We start from the raw sequence: 21,394 nt of genomic DNA, 5'->3' as shown, positions 1-21,394 counted from the left end.
TTCTTTGCAGCTTGTTGGTCTTTCTCAAATATCTCTGTGTTTTTTTAAAATAGTCTCATGCACACACTTTTATTTACTTGATTTATAAACCCTGTAATTTGTGGCTTCCTGCAAATTTTTCCTTGAAAACGTAACAAATTAATCAGAGACATGAAAATCTATTAACTACAGGTCTTTGTAGTGCATTTCCTGTCATTCATACTGTGAAGGATCCCAGGGAAATCCGCTAATTGAGAGAAATCAAGAGCAATCAGAACAGATACAAGACAAACTGGGAAAATCAACAGTAATTATGTACTGAGAACAAATTAATGAATACATTAAACAGAATTCTTTTCTTTTGCAAGAAAGAGTAGACATAATTAAGAGTAGGAACCAATTAACATCCTTCTGTGTGACAAGGAGAAACGTTAAGGTAAAGGGCAGATGGAACAATTAAATTATGCAGGTGAATCAATCTGGGAGGCAGCAAAAGCAAATGATTAACTGGATGTCCTAATCTAACCTACAAGATGACTATAGCATGAGAATTAGACAGCAATATGTGCATAGTTTTATATATATATTACAACCTACAGTTGTGCAAGGATTCTTGTAAACTTGGCCACATCTCAAACAACGGTTGCTTTGGGCCATAACAGCATGTTATCAGCAAGTATTCTGTTAGTTTACTTATTAAAGCTTCTCCAGTAAAGGCCTTCCATGGGCTCCCACACTTCACATCTTGGTGATACCTTCAGAGCCTTCCCAGTGCATTCAGTCAAACTGGACACTGCAGTTTGTACTGTGCATCCCACAGCAGACACAATACTCCAAAATGGCCCTTTTAGTGCTTTCCTTGCCTATTTGAAACTCCTGCCTGTTTCCTAGCATTGTCCAAGCTAGACATTACTCCTGAGCAGCCTACCCCAAGCACCTCCAGGGTCTACCTAGACCTGTCAGCCCATGTTATATTGCTACAGGTAGCTCTCCACTGTTCATTGCACACAGTTTTTCCTTAACGAGACTCTGGTGTGAGGCTCTTTTGTGAGACAGGTGTACCTGGACAGTGTAATGAAGCACACCAGAGGCTGAGGTATTAAGTATTTTCCCTACCAGCAATCCTATGGGGTGCTCTTATTGCTAACTCCCCTGGGGATTGTTCAAGACTAAAACAAACATTTTCCCTCAAGATCTTTGGAGTGACAGGGGTGTGTGAGCACTACCCGATACCTCTAGAGCACAACATTTTTTTTTTTATATATATCTATTTTTTCTCTCTCTCTCTTTTTTTTTTTTTTTTTTTTTTCTCCTCTGAATGATACACTCTGGGAGGGAGTATACCACACTCCCACAGATCTGCATCTGCATGCCTGGACACCCTGCCTTCTGCAGTTTTGAGCAATTACACCAGGACCAGATGTTCAACAAACTCACTGGAGCCCGAATTAGCACTTACAAGCTTTTTTTCTATAATGCTAATGCCTTTTGGCAAAACTAAATACAACCATTTCATACAGTACAGGCCATCAAAGTACATTGAGAAAGTAAATTTTTAACTGGTGACTGGTAGATGAATTCTATATTTTCTGCTGATGATATTTGGAGCTTTCTAGTGTCCCCAAGATGGTCTTCACTAAGGAATAGATAGTGATAGTCTTAACTAAGGTACAGATTGAAGACAGTGACAAAGACAGAAGTTTTAGGCATACAAAATTTGTTACATTTTGGGTCTTCTTTTCTTTTTTCTTTCACACTTACTGTGGTTTTTACCTGTTTTTCACCACTTTTGCCAAGGGTTATTCAGCTTTTGATTGCTGAGAACTCACAACTGGTTGGTTTTATGATAAGTAATCAACAGCTTCTGCAGGGAAAAATGAACATTTCTAAATTAACTTTCTTTGATAAGAACATGACTCTCTTGGGATCAGATAGTGTCACCAAATTCTTAGACTACTGTTGATGATATTATTCCCGCTTCTCCAAATTTCATACTGACTTTCCCTTTATTTCAGTTTGCATACTGCATCCAGAACAATGAGAAAGTACTTAGACGGCTCATGTGTGTCCATTTTCTCTAACCTCAGGCAATGTGATCAAGTCTGACACTCCAAATCTGGGTTTAAATTACATTATAATACTGCTTTTAAAGGCAGGCATGTTTTTACATGTCCTGGAAAACAGTCGTACACATTCGTTGATATCTTCTTTCTGAGAGAAAATAATGGTGTCTGCAGCCCAGACATTACTTTTGAACAATCATAACAAAAAAAGGAAAAATACATGTATGTGGAAGGAAAGGAAACTGCACACAAGAAAATCCTTTACAGAGAAATGGTAGAGTCTGCATGATATTCAAGTTTTTCCTAATAAAGAGACTACAATAAGGTTAAGTTACATATTCTTGGAAGATCATATCTGTAGGGTAAGGTAAGTACACTGCTCTTTTTGAGCTGAACTCAGAATATAAACTGGACTCCTGCACTGGGTTATCTGCATGCCTGTAATTATTCTAACTCTCCACTGGATGTCAATACTGCTTAATACAAATGTTGGCTCAGAGTTCGCTGCTTACAGCAGAGCAAGCCCTGCTATTAGAGATGATGACTGTTTAGAGTGTAACTAGGTAAGGGATGTAAGTAGGAGGGCAGGTGGAACCTTTTTGGAGGCAGGCAGAGGACAGCTGTTAATAGCAAAGCTTCCTTCCTTCCCTAAGAAGTCAGGGTTGCAACTGAGTTTCTGTTATATAGCTGATGTTCTGTACCTCTGCAAAACCTCTGCCCTGAACAGGTCGGAAGAAATGGGAACCTGGTGTCTAAGATTTCCCCCAAAGATAGATGTGGTATCCTAGAATATAGACAGCCCAAAGCCATTGCAAGGCTACCTCCCATTTTATACAGCAAGGCGACTGTCTCACAGAGCTCAGGCACTTGAAACCTGGTGCATAAAAGACACAGAGTAAGTTTTCATTAAAAAAAGTTGTTAAGACCACATGACTGTTATTACAACCAATATGACTGATTGTCTTGAACAAGCCTTGTTTAAGCTCTGAACTTCCAGGAACTCCCACCCCTTTTGCTCCTACCTCATACTGCTTTCCTGGTGCACATGATGCTCTTGCCACTCTGTGTTCCTCAGCAGAGCACAGGTGTGGTGGAGATGATGAAGGGAGAGCACCAAGACTGCAGAAGCAGAAAAGTTGAAAGTAAGGAGAGAGGAAGAAGAAAATTTCGCTGTCCCACAGATACAGGGATTTGGAAGATACCCTGTGTTTCCTCTGAAATCCCAGTGAACTCTTCCTTGCAAGACTTCCATTAAATAATTCTGTGGTGGTCATGCAAAAGAATTTAGTGATTCTCTGTTATTCTCCTGTTGCTGTCAGTACAGGTGAGAATGTGTTGCCTTTTGAAGAGGAGAGGGAAATTGTGCAGATCAAAAATCTGCAGATCAGAAATTGTGCAGACAAAATCTGAGTTATCAGAGTCTAATTTTTAAATTACTATATATATAATATATATATAAAAAATATATATATTTTTTTCAAGATACTCCAAAAGACAACCAGCTTAGAAAGATACTTTTGGCAGAACAGTTTTTTGTTTTTTTTCCCTGTTTTCTTCTCCCCACTACCATATGTAGCAAATAAGATGAAACAAAATGAACAGAAATGGTGTTTCAGTGATTGAGCTCCCAAAGCTGAGCTGATGCCAGTGGCACCCCATGCTTCTGTGAGTTCGCCTAACGATGCCTGTGGTATTTTAACTTTCATAAGGATTTAATATTTGACACTGTGACAAGATTTTTTTCCAGGCATGCATGGACTGTTTTTTATACTCTTATTTGGCATATTTATTCAAAATGTACTATATTTAAGATTGCTGTAATCACATACATACATTGGCTACTGGCCACAATGTTCTAGCTATTAATCATACCCCGGAATCCATGGCAGATGTAAAAATTAAGTTTTATTTATCAAACTTACTCATTGGAAATGGCAGCCCAAGAAATTTACTCCTTAGGATTTTGACTTTTCTTGCATACTTCTGGCAATGGGTTCAAGGCTTTAGAAAGGTGTAAATCATTTTATTTTTTTTTTTGCTCAGTCCAGACAGTGTTGGCACAAAACTAAAATTATTTTTCCAGAAATGCAAACCCTTTTGTTTGGATGGCCTTTATATTACTGCCAAATTATACCACCAGTGCTATTTCTTTAACCTAACACTATTTTCCATTATAATCCCATCTTTCAAGAAACAAACCAAAGTTTTCTACTCTTGCAGAAGTTTCAGACCCACAGATATGACTACCTTTCAGCTGAGTTGGGAAAGTAGTCTCCACTGACAGGCCTGGAGAATTGTAGTTGCTTTTTCCGTAAATAAGTAGATGAAAAGGCAACAACCTGATACAGAAAAGCAGGTTCATGAAGAAGATTGTTTCTGTGCTATGACCCACAAAATATCCACCTTTGAGAACCTTGGTATATGGGTTTGCTTACTAAAAACATTGTCTCTGAAAATAACTTGCATGAGTATTGTTTAAGTTGAAGGGTCCCCAGATGATTGTGACGCTGGTTCTGCTATTTGCCAGTATAGGAAGAGCTCCTACAGCCCAAACTTGCTCAAGTTTTCTATTAAAAAGAACAAATTAGGTACAGTAGTGCAGAAAGAAAAGAAAAAGAAAAACTCAGCAAGGCTAGCATTATGGGACAAAAATACATCCACCATATGAGTGTTCTGAGTGCTGCAGATTTGTTCCTGGTTTTGTTTGTTGGGTTTTTTTTTTTGCTTGCAAATTGTTTTTGATTTACATGCATTCCTTTTGTATACATATATGGTATATTAAAGTATAAGAACTAAATTAATTCCAATTGTCTTATGCTTGGGCTAAATATATGTAAACCTTATAATGTCTGGGCTTTATTTTATTTGCATTCCAAATGTTGTCATAATACATCTTTCTGTTCTTTGAATGATTATAGAGCACTGCTGGTCTGTAGAGCATGTGATTGTTCAGAAATCAGTTGCTTTGCTAAGCAACTTGTAAACTAGCTCAAACGAAGAACCTATCTGAACAACAGGATGTAAGGGAGAACCCAGTGTGGACACCATGGGAGAGCATGTCACGGTGTTACAGGGACTCCTCCACTAAGAGAGATCAGGACTTGGGGACCAGGAGGGCTGACCTGGTGCCTGATACTAGAAGGGGTGAATGCTCTGCACCCAGGGAAGAGAAGACTGTCCCATGAACAGTAACTTGGAAAAGTTGCCCCAGTTTGCAGCAAATGTTGTTTAGAAAAATGTATTGGTTGTTTAATCCATGCAGTTCAGGCTGGTGCACTCAGTGCTTCCCAGGCAGGCAGATATCTCCATCACACAAAACTGGCTTTTCCCCCTTGCTGGTGAGATGTGGGCTTATAGGGAAGAGATGGGATGAGGAGGGGAGAAGTCAAGCAGGAGACTCAAGTCTGCATTGTATGTCCCATGGGATGGAGATGTCCTCCACCTGCCTGCCCAGGGCTGCCTTCAGTCAGGGCACGCTGGCCAGGTGGCTGTGTTAAGGGACGGGTTGGTCCCAAGGGTGGTGTGGAAGCTGATAACACCCTGTGCTGTCACATCCTGTAGTCTAACTGCCTGACCATGTGTCTGTAGGAAAGGAGCCTCTGGCAGAGGATAGAACAGAAGCCGAATTTTTCTCTGTATCGCAGGGGGTCCCAACATGTGCTGTGCTGGGTGGAAAGATGGAGGTTCCTTCTGCAAAGTCATGTTCATTTTTTTGTTGTTCATTTTATTTGCCTGTAAAAAAGAACTTTTCCAGTTTCTCACTTCGGTGAGAAAAGCAAGTACAAAGAAAATCTAAATTCAGTTAGCCTGAACCAAACTGGTGTATAATTTGGCCTCCCAGCTGAAATATCGACTATCTGCAAAGCCCTAAAGGAAACCATCGTGTTGATTTGAGGTAGGCTGGTATAAAGCCAACAGTTTCAGTTGACTCCTCCAGACACTAGCGTTAATATCTGTGCAGCTGTTATGAAGGGAAAGATGAGTAGTATCTACCAGGTTCTGTCCCTGACTTGAAAAGTGGTCATACAAATTAATTAGCCATGGCACTGCTAAGCACACTCATTATTTATTTGTTCCTAAATAGTCCTCTCAGGTTTTGTTTTGTAAGTTTTCCTACATTCCTCCTGCTTCAATGTCATGTTTTTTGCCAGCATCCTACTTGTGCTCAAAATGGCTAAGATTTGTTTTCCGAAATGTCAGCATTTCCAGGTGTCAATTTTCTTCCCTTTTCAGATGTAGAAGTGCCAGCGGAAGGTTGGCTCTCTTTTTCTGGCTCTGCTGTGAATTAAGTTCAACCTTTCCTTAAGAAGGTTTGTGTTTCAGAACAGCACATTAAGAAAAAACTTGACCCAAGCCCCCAAACAAGATAGTTGATGGAAGAAAAAAGCTGTCTGCTTAAGCTTGAAAGTTCTTCAAGAGGAGGAATGCAAAGGGACTGAAGTACTCAAACAGTTCTCATCCATGCCCCTTCTCCATTCCAACATATTTCTTTCTTCCAACTTCTGATCGCAAATTAGTAGTTTAGTAACTGACCTTGTAGAGTTTTGGACTATTATTCTATTTGGGTCTGCTTTCACCTAAATAACAACCATCTGGTGGTGTCTCAAATCAGATACGTGTGATGGACTGTGTATAATAACCAGTTCAAGGATTGTCAGGGGAAGGGTTAACATTCTTGCCCTGAGCAGAAGGACCACAGCTGCATGCCGTAAACTTAGCACAGAGATTGTCAGGGTAGAAGGCCTGGGTCAGCTGTAAAGAATTAAGCAAATCCCCCTACTACAAGAAGAGGGAAGAAGAAGAGTGGAATTAAGAAGTCCCTTTCTGTCTTTGTGTTTGGTTCATGGTGAAACAGATATCTGAGAACGTTTGAGGCATACCTCAACCCTTAGCCTCTACACAATTTTTCCTCATGGAAGGTCTTGCACCTTGATCTCACAGAACCTGAGCAATCCATCTTCTGTTCCAGCAATGCATGAAGTTTGCACAAGGTGTGTGGAAAAGATGTCATGTCAATCTTCAAATTCTCTTGCTATTTTTCTGGAAATCTGTATTCCCCACTTTCAATCTAATGTTGTGTTCCTACAGGAAAGGTGGAAGTTTTACTCTATGTTGAAAAGTTTCCAGTGCAAAACTTTCTTCAAGAGCAAGATTGAAGCATAAAGATGTCTTGTTTTCTCCTAGATGTTGTATGCTTCTTCAGAACAAATAATTTCCAAATGTAGAGTTCAGTGAAAGGTTTATCATAGGGATGTGAGGAAATAGCACATCTTCCTCTTACAAATCATGGGACAGCTGGAAACAAAAGTATGTGTCACAGGATATTAGTGATGGAAAAAAAATTATTAAGGGCTGGTTGACTTTGTATATCCAAAGTCTCTTTTGTGGAGAGTAGGAATGTGAAATACTGGAGCGTCTTGCAGAAAGGAGGCTTCCTCAAAAAGACAAGGCCGAGGATGTTATTACAGCCCGGGACCATGGTAAGCGTATAGTCTGGACTCCTTGTGATGGGCGGGGAAGGCCACATTCTGCTTTCTTGTTTCTGTCTGCTTTCTCAGGTTCTTTGAATTTATTGAGGTGCCAAGGGTTGTTTTTTGAGCTTTGGGCTTTTTCTTTGTTCCTTTTTAGCTGTGGGTTGGAAAACAATTTTCCTCTATGTATATGTGCTAATGCATGGTATGTGTGTATACATACAACAAATATGCATAGATATAAATATATGTATGTGTATACACACAAAAACATCTTTAAGACTATAAATCTTTATATACTGAATTATGCTAAAGCAGAGCCATATGCTTATCTTTGTAACCATAAAGAATCCCACTGAAATCAGTAAGATTTCTTCCAGCAATAGAGGATGCGTGGGGTTTTGACTCTATCTTGACAGCTCAGAGTAAAGGCTGGCTTTTTTTGTTCTGAGCCCAAATCCAGGCACTTGTTGTTTGTCAGAAGGCTGCTGCTCCTCTTGTGTCTTTGGAGGAATTGCCTGAGGGAGCAGCCACCTACCTGAACCTTTGCTCCTGCCTTTCCTGACTTGTGTGAGTCAATGCTTTATGAACTTACTTGTTTTCTCCATAACTGTTGCTGCACTTGCATGGATCTGAAGCTGCTGTCCATCTGTAAGATTTAAAGCGAGACTCTTGACTTTATCTGCTGTTGACAATGGAAAAAGCAGATTTGTTCTGGCTTTCTATTTTTTGTAGGGGTAGGACTATATTTGATATATGAAAACATTTTTCAAAATGATTAGATCAATCCCTCTGTAATTTGATTTGTTGGGTGGGAGGAGGGGAGATGGAGGGGAAAAAAAAATTGTAGAATGTTTCTCAATAAAACTGCAACAACTAAGACTCCAGACCAACAAACACTTACACATGTGCTTAGCTTCAAGTCTGAGTTAGACCCAAGGGGCCTATATTTGTATTTGATTAATGACAATTATTTGAAGAGAGATGGACTGGGTGGAATCAACTGGAAAAAATATGTAGCTATAAAAATGTATGCTTACTGTAACGTATTTTTATACTGTTTCAGTTCTGTTATATTCTTTTATCTTGCATATTTGGCACACAGCTGTAGAGTTCTGACTTAAGGAAAAGTTTGCACTGTCAAATTCTGTTCAGTTTTAATCAGAAGTGCGCAACTATGTCCCCGTTTGCTAACATGAACCCACGCAAAAACCCTGGTAACACTAGGGAACCTGCAGGCAGGACTGGGACCTTAATTTGAATGAGCTTCAGGGGCTGATCTCCCTCCCTTCCTTCCTCTGGTAGCTCTGGTGAGTTCAGTAGCTCTGACTGTATGGTTAAAAGATTGACCTTACAGCACGAGAGCAGGGTTGCTTAGTTAGAAATCCCCTTAACCCTTGTACGTGTTCCATCTTGTCTGCACACAAACCTGGCTGTTTGCAGCTAGGTGTTTGAGAGCAAAGGCAGGCAGACCCTGTACCTTGAAAATAAGAGCTTATGTGTACGTGGGTGACTGACAAACTTGTGAGGCTGCTTGTATGGGTCCCTGCCTTGATCCTCAGAGCAGCTCTGCTGGAGCCAACAGCTCTGCTGCTGCTCCTGCTGCAGCTTGGACACCTCCCTTAGACCAGCTTTGGGAAGGAGAGCTGTCAGTGCAGGAGATGCATTGCAGCCATCTAATTATCCTCTACTGGAGCGAGGACCTTGTTCCTGATGCCCAATGCTTTCTTTTCCTCTGTTGCAGACAGGAGGAGGAACAGAGCACCTAGACGTGGCATGAGACCTGCTCAGTCTGATTTGCAGCTTAGAAAAGACACTACTTTGAGCTCTAGATCCTACTTTGAGAGCACAACTCAGGTGAAGAAAGCATGAACGTGTCCACTCCTCAGCTGTTGATGCTCCCTTCGTAACAAGTGGTGAGAAACAGCACATGATTCATCTCGGCCTTAAGGTAAGGGTAGGATTTGGGTCTAGACTGGAGGCTGAATCCAGGATTTAAGCCTGTTCATTAAGTGTCTAGTGTGTCAGTGGACATAGTCTTTGCTGTGAAGGGTAGTTGTGCCTTGTAAAGTGAACTGAATCGTTCTCTGGTGTCCAGTGACTGAGTTGAACAGATCTCCATAACTGTTCTGAGAGCTTGGACATATTGCTCTCTCTTAGGTGCCCTTTTCCAGTATGTTTTTCTCAAAACTCAAGTGTCTGAGCTGATCAAGAGAATCAAATCCTGGAAGTACCTATTTATTGCCAGTGTTTTTAAAGGATGGCTGCTAGGAGACACAAACCATCAGGCACCATTTCTGCTCTGGAAGGAGAAACAGCAGTGACAGCTCCCTGGGAAAGGTCCTGCTGAGGCTGAGGGTGCCAGATGAGTTTGGGTTAGGAGAAGAGCAGGTTTTACTGGACTGTTCCTGGCTCAGGCTTATAGCTCCTTCTGGAAGTACTTTTTTAAGTGTATGGGGTTTTCTTATGCAAAATGGAAAGTTGAACTGGCTTAGTTCACTGTAAAATGCCTTCTAGAGTTAGATCCCTAACTCACCCAAGAACTCAAAGAGAAATGCAGATGGGCTTGACTAGCCTAATCCAGAATTACAGGAGATGGGTTAAGGCCACTGATACTGAATGAAGGTAGGCATTGCCCTCAGCACAGCACGCATGCCCTCTAACTTCCAGTGCGCTGAACATCTGTTTTTGATAACACAGATTAGCAGGACTGAAGACATCTCTCTGTTTATTTCCTAGGTTAAACGTTTGAAGTAGAAAGCCATTTTACCATGTGAAATCTGCTCCGAGGAGCCTACATCTCTCTCCTTAGTCATCTGTAAGGAGGTTGCTACCTGACTGTGTTTCAGAGCTAGGACACAGGTCAAGTGAGATGATAAATGTGCCAGCAGGTAAGATCCTTTGTGAAGCTGGCACTTGGCTATGTGTCTAGCTAAACACTCACAAGGGTTAATGCAGCTTGGGTTTGAGCTGCTGCTCCAACCTCAGCCTCAAAATGTCTTCTCCTGTGAACTGCTGGGTACCGCTTTGTGCTGTTTGGACAGCTGCAGATCTCCGCTCCTGAGGGACCTGCAGGCTTGCACTGGGTGAAGTCTTGTATACACAACCACGGTTTTGTGTACTCCTTTGGAATCCATCTGCACAAAAGGCACTGTATAAACAGAAGATCACCAGTGCTGTACAACCAGGATTACATGTCTAAGCTCCATTAACACTATGGTTGCAATAGATTTTACCTTTTTTGTAGTCCTGCATAAATGAAAACCACCGAGACTAAGATAAATATCTACACAAGGCTTGGCCCTTTAGACAGCCCTCCTCTGGACAAAGGTTTGGATTCTGCCACATGTTCTGCTGAACTAAGAGAGTTGGTCAAACTTATATTGTGTTGGGTAAGGCCTACTGGCAAGCACCAGTTTACAGAAATGATGCTGTATCTCTCTCTAGAGCACGAGGTTGTTAGCCACATAAGAAAATTGATTCACAACTCAATATTATAAATTCAGTGGATGTAACAACAGACACAGTAGAAATCATGCTTGCAGTATAACACCTTTGCAGGATACCCTTTGAGGCTTAGGTGAAGAATTTCTCAGCTTCTTCCTTCTGATCCCATTGAGGTATAATTCCTGCCACAAGAGTACAGGGCTACAGCTGGGATGGCTCACCAGGAGAGTTTTGCCTTCCCAGAGCCTGTTGTGCTGTGCCAAAATCATACGCAAATGTCTGGTAGAGACTATTCGATGAACTGTCTGGGAGAGCACAGGAGCCATGGATAAATCATTTAGCAGAGATTGCTACGTTTGGCATGTCAGGGAGATTACTGAATTATAATGGAGGGGGAGAGAGGTTTCAGATTTTAGTTTCTATCAAAATGTTTTTTGTATCTCAATAAAGACTCTACAGTAAACTAACTGAATGGTGTTAGAGTAGCCTAATGTAGTTGGTTTTATATCAATTATTTAGAAACATTCTTGTCTTTAACAACAAATTCCAGAGCCAGGCAGAGAAGCCTGTTCTAGCGCTGTGGCATGCATATATAATGTTAATATATAAACTACTAATGCAGCACTAGCAAGTGTAGTACTAAAAAACTGCATTCCACATATGTTATAAAGTGAGAGTAATTATTGGGCCCTATTGAGTGCAAACTTGTGTAGTTGCCTATGATGACAACCTATCAAAAATGAAAGGTTTGGCTTCCATTTCATCATTTTCCAGCTAGTGGTCTTGTGAGTTTCTGTGCTTGGAGAGCGGAATCTGTGCTGGGGTAAGGATTTGAGCCCCAGACCTCCCTTGTTTTGGGTGCCATTTGAGGGCCTATGTTTTTGGATATTTGGTGGTGGTCCACTGTCTGCAGTTTTGAGCAGAAATTCCATTCTCCAGCAGAGAACTCTTGCCCAATCAGTGTTTCACTGAAGCTGGCACACGCTATGAAAAGCTTTATTTTCAGTGAGCCAGCATTTTCCAAACAAAATCCATTTTGTCTGAAAATTGCCTACTAGCCTTCACCCTGTGCTAGCTGCACATAATCCCTTGTAAAGCATGATCCCAGCCGACAAAGAGGTTCCAGCTGAGGTAGGTATGGGCTGGTAGGTGAGATAACCCTTCTGCACTCCCTCCCATGGTTGCAATGGACTGAGCACTTCTGGCTTTCCTTTGCTTTTACGGCCTGCTTCACGTGGGTGTGCGTGAGGAAAGAGGCCTCTGCTAGCACCAATGCTTCATTAAAGGCATGGCCCATGAGGGTGAAGCAGGGAAGAATCCTGCAGGACACATTACACATGAACTTAATGTAAGACGCGTGCTGCTGTCAAAGCAGTAATTTCTATATGGTAATTAATTTCATAAGTAAGATCAAGGTCTTACCAATCTTTAATGCATAGCCTCTGCTCCAGCATAGGGATTCAATTTTTAAGCTTTTATGCAAAAATAAATGTTTGGATGTACATATATTTTATATATATATATCAATAAAAATGGAAACAAAACAGAATGAAAAGAATTTATTAAAAGAACAATTGTAGGTGAACAACTGAGACAGGTTAATACACTTTAATATAAGCAGCTTGGGAGTCATTTTTGAAAGGAAGAGGGAGGAAACATTTAAACATGTGAATACTAAAGTAATGTTATCAGAAAGGAGTAACTACTTAAGCAGGTTGGGAGCAGGAATAAACAGGTGGAAGATCTGCAAGCTAGGGAAGGGAAAATTCCCATCTGGAAATATCATTGGAAACAAATGGAACTGAACAACTTGCCTCATACATGCATTAAACAGGTGAAATGAGATTAGACAAAATTCAAAAAGGGTAGTTTTTTGCTTATTTAGTTTCCTTTGAAGGTGATGACAAATCTGGTGGTTTCAGTAGCTGGCTTGTGCTGACCCACAGGTGAGCTCTAAAGGTGGAAGGTCTCCTAGCATTGGTACTGAAGGAACAGGATGAGAGGAGATAGGGTTAACAGGCAAAGCCTGACTGGCAGAAACTGGGGCCACATCGTTGTCCCTGTTCCTCCTTTCCACTTCTTCCAAAAGGAGGATTTAACACCAAAACAGTGCTGCAATCTTCACAATCTTCTTAAAGGCTGTTTGTACACAACCTGAAGGCCGGGTTGCATTAAGCTGCAATCCAGAAGCTAGCTCAGTCTTACTGTGAGTGGTATGAAACAAAAGGAGCAGGAGCTGGTATGTGCAACCTTATAACCTTATATTTTTCTGATCGAGAGCAGCCTGATAGCAATGCATGCATATTCATTTCTTCTAATCTCTCTTGAAGGCCATTTACATAACCAGCTAGCTGAGAAATGAAATGTCATCGTGTTATCCTACTGCCTTCGTTCATAAGTATTTTGCCTTAATCGGGTTGGAAAGTTTGTAGTACTGCATGCAGCTGACACCACATTCCAGCAGTGGTGGATTCACACTTTTTCCTCATCACAGGAGGCCCCATACCTCAATGTTATCTTCACCTAAAGAGTCTGCAGTCTGGAAACACTGCAGGCAGAAGCTGCACTAAGCGATGCTCTGCATGGTGAGATTTTGTCACCCCCAAGAAAAAAAACTCACTTTCCTTTCACAATGTGTATGGCTGCATATCAGACCAGCACCTGACATGGGCATCTGATGTTAAATAAGCCTTGGTCAGCATGTATCTGATGGGAGTTACAACTATTTTATTGCCTCAGTTAAAACGATGGTGTTAGAGATGTCAGGTTGCACTTATGTTTGTGTACTTGGCACTATGTAGTGCTAATCACATCAGCATTCCTTATATGTGGCACTAGTTTCTCCAGTTTATGGGATACAAAAACTTGAATCTTGAATATTGCATAGTTATACTTAAATATATTTCCTAAGTCCAGTTTTGGATAGAAAATACTTAAGCCTTTAAAAAAAAAAAAATAAAGTTGATAAACTGGGTTTTGAGCTGGAGGTGAGAGAAACATTTATGTTGCAGATAAGTTTGAGTTTTCTTGGAATCTCATGGCAGGAATATTTCATTGGAATGCCTCTGCTCTGCATATTCAGGGAACATATAATGGGATATAAACGAGTGGAAAAAAGTCATCATGGCACTTTGAGAAGGAAATAATTGCATTTTATTACCCATTTGGGCATCATGAAGCAACTTTACTTCTAGTTTGACCCTTTAGTGTTGCTAACAAGTGTCATTTGGTTAATAAAAATATCATTATCTTTTACTTAAACTGCAACTCTAAGTCTTTATTTGAGCTGGGCAGAAGAAGGAAATTCCATTTCATATAGTACTTGCCATTTCAAATTAGACTTTACTCTGGCTTGGAAATAAAAATAAAATAAATATGAACATCCTCCAGGAGAAGGAATTGAGGGTTGGCCAGAACGTTGTGGGACCCACCTGGCTGGAGGTTGAAGAGCCAAAGCAGAAGGTGGTAGGAAGCCATGCAGCTTTTTCCCTGCAACCATTTTTATTTTGCAAACCTGTGCTTAGCTTTCTTTATGCATTTAAGTACCACCAACTTTCCAGGGATTAAATTCATATTTAAGTTTGAATGGGGATGAATCCAAGAGAGTTCATAAATCTTCTCTTTTGAATGAGGAGGCTGATGGCTGGAAGCCATCACAGCTGTACTGGTGGTGCTCCCCAGGTATGCGTAAGGACATGCGAGGTCTGCCAACCAAGGAAAACACAGGCTCCTTCTACGTGAAAAGGGTTGACTGAAGTTTGGAAGCTACCTCATCGAGTACACTTCTACCAAATAGAACTGATGCAGGAATACCATATGCTAGGCAAGGAAGCTAATCCTAAACGCAGGAGGAGGTTTGCACACAGAGAATGAATCTTGTTTAGGATGGAGTCAATGTACTCTCTGTATTTTAAGATCTACAGGTTGCATATGAAATTCTAACAAAAACAAAGAAAAAAAACACTAAATAGTATCTTAGTGTGACCATTATCCGTCTTTCATTAACACTGAGCAAGGTACCTCTTTAATCTGCTTAGTCTGTGCTGGCTGGAAGCCTGGGAACCAAAGCCTTTACATGCTGGCAGCTCAACAGTCACTACTTCACTACCATCTTGGCTGAGTCAAATTCATTTTTATTAGCAATTAATCTATTGTGTAATATAGGCAGCAGGAGGACATTTCAAAAACAATAAAAGTCTTCAAAGATATATACCCTACTAAAGACATCAAAATATGTTTCATACCTAAGGTATGGATACAAAGAGATTAGAATTGCCTTGAAACTGAAGCATAAAATAGTTGGTCGTTCATAACAGCTACTTCTTTATCTGAGTCTGCTAAGGTGACCAGGAAGAAACTGGGTTTTTATTTACATATTATTAAAATCAAACTCACAATATGCGTCATGTCATGAAAATTCTGTGATAATAGTGCTTACAGATATATATAGTCAAGAATTTCTTTTGATTTCATGTCAACACTTGATACACTTTAAAACGTATTAAAAGAATGTTATTGCACCAAGGTAAGGACAATGAAAGGCTGAATAAAATACTTTGAATGTGAAGAAATTTTTTTCTGTCTTTGTGCATATGCAATTTCCAAAGCCTTATGAACTAAAAAAATAAAAAAAAAGATATTCAACAGACCAATTAAAAGTACAGTTTGGAGTTAATTAAATCTATTCACAGATTTCTGCTGACAAATAGTGTTTCTTGAAACCACAGATAAAGAAAACAGAATATTTTTAAAAGATGGTATGCTTCATTTTCTACTTCTTGTACTAGATTTCTGTGTTGTTATTGTTATTACTGTTCATGTTTCAAAAAATTATTCCTGAAAATCTTGAAACATAATTTTTACTTCATTTCAGTGAGTAAACTAAGGGACCTCATTTGCACGACAACTTGTAGGTTCAGTGCTTGAATTGTTTTACATAAAAAGCTGGACTTTTTGTTTAATGATATTCTTCCTGAACAGTACGAGGGAAAAATGTGAACTTTTCCTTGATAAAGCATGTCCAAATTGAGCAGTTTGTGGAGTGTTGATCAAAACCAGAACACTTCAGTTAAAATAAACTAAGACAGTGGATTAGGAAAGAAGTAGTGTGAATACCCCCTATTTCTCCTCCACACAGCTGCCTTCCCCAGCTGAGCTATGTTCCTGCCTTGCACTGCAGCCAGGAGGATTTTCAAAACACAGCCCAACCTGGGTGATGGTGGGACCATCCTCCTTCCTGGGAGCAACAGTCTCAGTCTCATGGCAGAGGTGAAATCACACAGCTGTTGGGATATTCTAGGGAAAACAAAAAAAAAACAAAACAAAACAAACAAACAAACAAACAAAAACAAACAAAAGAATACAAGAAGTGGGCTATCTTCTCAACAGCTAAAGAGGACCAACAAGCTGGCATAATTATCTGCACTTCAGCTGAGTAGTGTGTATTTACTGTGTATTGCTCCTGTATCAGGGAAATATTTGGAGCTTTTATTGCTTTTAGAAATAGACTTGTAAATTGGGAAATTAGATCAAATACAAAGGTCTTGCTACCATTTGCAACCCTCATGCACATTTTGATAGTATCGAATGTCATTGCTAAAAATATATATACTTAACCAAAGATTAGAGACTGTCCACAAATTTTCAGAGCAGAACCTTATTTGTCTACCCTCTTTATTTAATCTGTTTCTCCCACCCAAAATAAATAAATAAATAAATAAATAAATAAATAAATAAATAAAAATATAAATAAATAAAAATCTATACAGTTCTGTAAGGACCAGAATTATGCAAACCTAGTTTCCAATCACTCTATTTTTATGATTGACTAACTTTTTTAATGAGTTATATGAAGACACAAGCTTCCACTTTATTATACATCTGGGAATCCACACAGCAATCACAAGGATCTTTTCCCTATATCTGGCAGAGAATTCTCATGATTTTGTTTGAAACCTTTACCTTAATATCAGATTAGGTCCAAACACTGAGAAAGGAAACAAAGATAACTGACTGAGAACAGGAGCCTTGCTTCCTTCCAAAATCAGTTTAAAATGGCTCCACATCCTTATCAAAGGATTAGGTGAATTAGATATGTAGATTAGAATGATTTATAAAGCTTTTTTTGGTGGGGTAATTTAATTCTCATGTCCTCATAATTTATTTCACCTTGAGAAATATTCAACTGTCATCCCATTTTACTGGAACTTTTTGAAAGGAAGAAAAGGAGATACGCAATATTAAAATACCAAGTCTGCCTTTGTCAAAAGTGCCAGTGATTTGTAGTGCTGGGAAGCCTTGTGCGGCTGAGGTCTAGAGTGAATTAAACTCTGGAAGTTTGACTGTATTTTAGTGCTGAGCCATCAGGTGTGAATATTTGCCTGGCTGCAAGAGCCCTCGTTTGTTACTACTGGCTAGACGTGCCGACCATAAATCTGAAGTAAGGAAAGGCACCGGGCTGAACTGGCATCCCAAAATATTCAGGCTTGTAAAACCCCCAAGTATTCTGTTATGTGCACCCTGAAATGTTGACGCCTGTCTGACTGGAAACAATAACCTTGAATGGCTGTTTTTTGATGCAGGCAACAGTACATGGAATAGGAGGCCAAGCATCCAAGGGGCAGTTCATTCTGCACTCCCTAGCTATGGTTGCTTCAAAGTTTGAATTAGCTCTTTTCTTCCATGACAGCTATTTCATTAAAACCAAAAGCAAAACATACCAGTTTCTCTGAAAACATGATTAATGAGGTTCTCAGGTTCAGGAGTGTATCACAGAGAGAAAAGCATTTACCTAGAAGGATGGAAACCCAAATTCAACTCCACTCAACTGAGTGGTTCCCTGAGGGGAGCTGAGGTTGGCTCTCTTTTTGCCCAAGGTGAGTAACTAATCAGTAGGTTACAGATAATATTGCAGCTGATCTCCTGGAATAGGTTTGTTTTCTTGATCCACATATAACAGGAGATATTGGTTTTGTTCATGTTGGAACAGGCTCTGAAACCTCAGTATATTTCATGAGTTGGAATTACTGCCTTTCAGCCAGCCCTAATGTGACCCTTGCTTTTACTGTACCCAAGGGTAGTTATTGTGATACTGTGTGATGGGTTTCTCGTAAGTCCACATGAAGATCCAGTGGGGAGGAGATAAAAAGTAGCCACAGAGATAGTAATGCTTCCCTTGTTCTAATATCTTGCTCAGAGCTAGAAGATACAGACCTCAGTTATGATGCTTATTCTGACCATAGGATATATAGAGATATATCTAGATATAGGATATATAGTTTGGTTAATACATAACCAAACTAAGAAAACCAAAAATATTTACTTACCTAATTAAAAAAAAAAAAAAAAAAAGAGAGAGAGAGAGAGAGAGAGAGATAATAATATTTAGAGGTTTTTGTATGTCAGTGGGTGGTCATCAGGGCTGGCTGGTAAATCTTCAGTTCTGCTATATATGCCAAATAAATTGAAGAGGCCTAAAACAAAGGTGAAGAGTTCACTGAAGACATGACTGAACCAAGAGCTCAGCATCAACCTGCCAAACCCCAGTGACTTGGATACAACTGCTGCGTGCTCAGCTGCTTACGGAGAGACTCAAGGCAGTTGACATCTGTCTACAAAGTAGTTTTGCTTATACCACAGTTCTTTCTGCACTCTGTGGTCAGTGGCAGAGCCTGCCAAAAAAATATATAGGAGACTACTCACCACAAATAAACATCCAAAACCCTAGCCATTTAAACTGACTGCATGGAATAATGTTTTACCCTGTTGCTTGATCTGTTGAGTAACAGATCTTTATGGTTTGTGATAGAGATGCCATTTCATGCCCTGTTTCCATCAACAAGCATTAATATGTCTGTTAAGTCATCCAGGCTACAAGCTGCCAGACAAAGCCTGGGTTTGCTCTGGGTTATGTTCATCTGTGGATCTTTATAGATCTCAATAGTTCCCTCTATATATATTATAGAGATCCATAAAATTTCTGGATCTCTCTTTATATATTTTAGGGATCTATAACGAACTCTATTGTTCTCTCTCTATATATTAGAGAGATCTGTGAAAACCTATAGACATCATATGTAGATGATCTAGAGTCAATCTATAGTTCATCTATAGATCTCATTTATAGTTCATTTCTACATGAAAGTAATACTCATCTGTATGAGCTGGAGAAATCAGTGCACATTTAACAGAAGAAATTTTTAAGAATTTCAAACTTTTTAAAGATGCTTGACCTAGGCATCTCCCTGTTACATGATAAAACATCTGGCATCAAAGGAAAGGAACAGAAAATGGGTCTTCAGCTGTGAAAGATACAACATTTGTGGTCTTCCTCTTTGAAAAAGAATTACCAGTTAGACACTGTGCAGTGTGTCTAGGCTGCAACAGAGGTGCCACAGCTGTGTTGCTGTTGCTTGTTTTACCAGCATCTGTTTTTAAGCTATTGTAAATCTCTATTACTCTCTCTCATGCACTCTCTTTCTCTTTCTCTCTCTTTTCTCCTTGAATTCATGAACTGGTCCTGTTTTGTTTAAAATAAAATGAGATATTTGCATTATCTTTTCTAAATGAGACAAAGGCTGTAAATAGCAGTGGCAGTGTTCTGCCACGGGGCAGTGCAGATAAATAGGAAGGTAACTTGTCCATGAAAAAAAAAAAAAAGCAAAAAAAAAAAAAAAAAGCCATAGATTACCTTTTAGCTTAGTGACCCTTTTGAAAAATCTTCCCTAGTTGTATTAAATATTTTTTCATTAACTATATCATTCCCAGCTGAGTGACTAAAGCTACTTGAAAAGCAATGGGTTCATCTTATTGGATCATTAAATGTTATTGTGCTAAACTGTGTTTTATTCTAGACATAACTGTGGATCTCAGCATGCATTGCTTATGTTTCTTCCCATACTGGATTCTTTTTGTTGTGAAGTCTATTCACACTGAGATGTAATTCCTTAAGAAATTTGTGCAGCTCCCTAAATAGTTACAGAAATGTTGTTTATGCCGTTGGTATTTTTCCTGCAAATGGAAAAAGTAGAAAATATGAATTAAGCCTTGAGGCATTTCTCTTTATTATCAACTCTCCTGTGATCTCTTTAAAGGGAGATTTCTGGAAAATTAAGGACTGAACAGTATTTCAGTACAAGACTTCTTTCTGCTGATGCATTGTTAAAATGCTATATTTTTTTAATGATAGGATAGCTAGGTTTTGTAACGTTTGTTGGATATACATTTATATATGTGGATTGGAAGTTACTATTCCTAACCTTCTGACTGTCATAATATCTTTCTGAATACATGATCAAAACCACCTAAATTTCTGAAATCTAAAATATAGACCTATAGCACAAATTGTTCATCTACTCTCCCACCATAGCTGATAAAAGGAGTGTATCTCCTGAGGGCAATTCATTTATTATATATATTAGGATGAGATTAATTACACTTTGGAAATATCTCTCCACTGATCAAGGAAGGAGCCTGTGTGATGATCTTAGATTCAACACTCAAATTTTCCAATGTCTTAAATCTGGAGAGCTAAGTCTCACCGTAGACAACATACTGCTTGAATAGCTGGGACTGGCTTTATTGCTTCAACCGTCCACATCTGATGTGGTCACTGTAGGCTGCCCAAGCTGAGGCACTGCTCCTTCATTCTGCAGCAGCCATGTAAAACAAGTTAGAGACTCTATCTAATTCCACACCTACCTAATGGTTTCTTGAATTGTTTGGGTGCATTTTATTTTTTACAATAAATTAAGTATTTTAGGTTCTCACAAAGTACAGGAACATATCAGATAAACTAAATCTTTGTTCATCTCCAAAACTTTTCACAGTAAGTAAAACACTGTGTGTGATCTTACTGAACAGAAACAAGGGCTTGAGGTGTGTTCATGGGTAATGAAAGCATTCAAAAGATGAGAGAGAGAGAGAAACAATTTTTTAAGCAATAGGATGGCACTAAACCTTGAACTGCAGAGGAGGAGAGTAGCAATGACAGGGAAGACTGATTTGGATTACTGCAAGCAATGTTCTTACTATTTTTGGAGCATTACACATTATCTGTCTAACAGAGATATCAGCATTGATTCTTCAAAGATCAATTCTCGATCAATTGAGTTTCAGTACATATAATTTCTGGAAAACAAAGGTTTTGTTTTTGTTTTTAATTTGTGGGTTTAGCCTTTCTGTTATCTCTTGTTCCAACTCTTTTCCTGCACTGATGGCTTAAACTTTATTTTAGGGACGTGGGTTGCCAGCCACCATGTTATCTGAACACTTTCCAGGTAAGTTAGAGGGCAGCACTTCCTGTGTACTTCCTGATAGACTGGCTCTTCTGGCTCTTCTCCTTTTTTAGTTGTAGAAAACTCTGTTTGCCATGGGATGTTCTTTGGGGAAAAGAATGAGAAATGTTCTGGTTATGATAAAATGTACTCTATCGAA

The 21,394-nt window shown here is 39.4% G+C and overlaps 1 long non-coding RNA gene across 2 annotated transcripts; it reads left to right on the top strand.

Moving 5' to 3' along the window:
• The first annotated feature begins 6,690 nt into the window (after nucleotides 1–6,690).
• LOC106018575 (uncharacterized) lies at nucleotides 6,691–12,060 on the top strand. 2 transcript variants are annotated; one of them, XR_002404240.4, is made up of 5 exons: nucleotides 6,691–7,033; nucleotides 7,131–7,522; nucleotides 7,966–8,083; nucleotides 9,262–9,464; nucleotides 10,253–12,060. It is a non-coding gene; the product is annotated as an uncharacterized lncRNA (long non-coding RNA). The 2 variants fall into 2 exon arrangements; XR_002404239.4 differs by having other exon boundaries at nucleotides 6,695–7,033; nucleotides 9,258–9,464.
• Nucleotides 12,061–21,394: the final 9,334 nt, after the last annotated feature.

The sequence above is a fragment of the Anas platyrhynchos genome, chromosome 1 (genome assembly GCF_047663525.1).
Source record: "Anas platyrhynchos isolate ZD024472 breed Pekin duck chromosome 1, IASCAAS_PekinDuck_T2T, whole genome shotgun sequence".
Classification (NCBI taxonomy): Eukaryota; Metazoa; Chordata; class Aves; order Anseriformes; family Anatidae; genus Anas; species Anas platyrhynchos.
The sequence above is the reverse complement of the archived record's forward strand: the minus strand, read 5'-3'. Positions and strand labels throughout refer to the sequence as shown.